We start from the raw sequence: 1,491 nt of genomic DNA on the forward strand, positions 1-1,491 counted from the left end.
CGGTGAGTCTGAATGTTATCGGTAGCGTCCGCTATCAAGTCTTACCAGGCAACTGCAAGGCGGGTGGGCTCGGGTGGCTTCTTAGGTGCACAAGAGTACATTAAGGTCACAGCACTTCGAGTTATCACTGGAATAAAGAAGGAAATAAATATGTATATAAATAAATAAATAAATAAATAAATGAATGAATGAATAAATAAATGCAATAAAAATATAAAAAAATAAACGACTGGCCTATCTTTCTGTTTGTTTGTTTGCTTGTTTATTTGTTTGTATTTTTTCTCTCTTTCTTTCGCAGATTGTTTACTGTGATAAACATGTGTGACTGTTCTGTGTTGTGTTTATGCGTGTGTGTGTGTGTATATATGTGTGAGCACGTGTCCGTGTGCCAGTGTATACGTTGCTCATGTGTATGCGTGTATGTCGTTGTGTGTTAGTGTATAGGCGAAGGCGTGGCTGTGTGGTAAGACGCTTGCTTCCCAACCACATGATTCCGGGTTCAATCCCATTGTGTGACACCTTCGGTGGGCAGGTGTCTTCTACTATCGCTGCATATCTATGTATTTATTTATGTACGTTTTGAAGATAATCAAACCAAATTTTCAGCATTTCCAGCCACTCACCCAATGAGTATTTCTGCCAAATTTGGTGAAGATCCGTTCAGCCGTTTTCCAGTAATTTTGCAAACACACAGACAAGCAGATCAAGGGAACAGTGATTATAATACCCTGCTTTCGCTTACAAGCGCAGGGTAATATCTCCTCCTCCTCCTCCTCCTACTACTACTACTACTATTGCTGCTGCTGTTGCTGCTAAATAAGTTTCAGTAGCGTTACCACTAACGCCGCGAAAATCACCACCGCCACCACCATTACTACCTCCGCTCAACAGAAATGATTTAAATAAATTACAGTTAAGGAAAATGGCTGATCAGTATAAGAAGCAGTAATGGAAAAGTGCCTGGTATGTTTGTGTTTGTGTGTGACTGGTTATATTCATAGACTGATAGATAGACAGATAACGTGTGTGGGTGTGAATCTATGTATAAATACATACATATATATATGTATACACACACATACACGTCTATTTATAAGGGAATACATTATACAACTGCGTGTGTAGTAGTAGTAGTAGTAGTAGTAGTAGTAGTAGTAGTAGTAGTAGTAGTAGTAGTAGTGGTGGTGGTCGTGGTGGTCGTGGTGTTAGAAGAAGAAGAAGAAGAAGGTGAACATGAATCAACTCTCCTATTAATGATAGGAGGATAAAAATAAATAAAATACAAATAACGAGAATAAAATAATATTAAGATCGGTGGAAACGATAATATATGAATATAATGACTTCGAAAATATCTATTAATCATTAAAAATTCCCATATATATTAGCAAAGCGTTGCTTAATTGTTGCCGATACATACATATGTACATATACATACACACACGTATATATTGATATATATATATATATATATATATATATATATATATA

At 36.5% G+C, this 1,491-nt stretch overlaps 1 long non-coding RNA gene across 6 annotated transcripts in view; it reads right to left on the reverse strand.

Annotated features, from left to right (window-relative positions):
- The window catches only part of LOC128250599 (uncharacterized), a 219,609-nt gene that overhangs the window by 2,739 nt on the left and 215,379 nt on the right, over window positions 1–1,491 (reverse strand). For all 6 annotated transcript variants that reach the window (XR_008266625.1, XR_008266626.1, XR_008266623.1 and 3 more), the window contains one exon: window positions 46–127. This is a non-coding gene — a long non-coding RNA (uncharacterized LOC128250599). The remainder of the gene's footprint in view (window positions 1–45; window positions 128–1,491) is intronic.

The sequence above is a fragment of the Octopus bimaculoides genome, chromosome 23 (assembly GCF_001194135.2).
Source record: "Octopus bimaculoides isolate UCB-OBI-ISO-001 chromosome 23, ASM119413v2, whole genome shotgun sequence".
Classification (NCBI taxonomy): domain Eukaryota; kingdom Metazoa; phylum Mollusca; class Cephalopoda; order Octopoda; family Octopodidae; genus Octopus; species Octopus bimaculoides.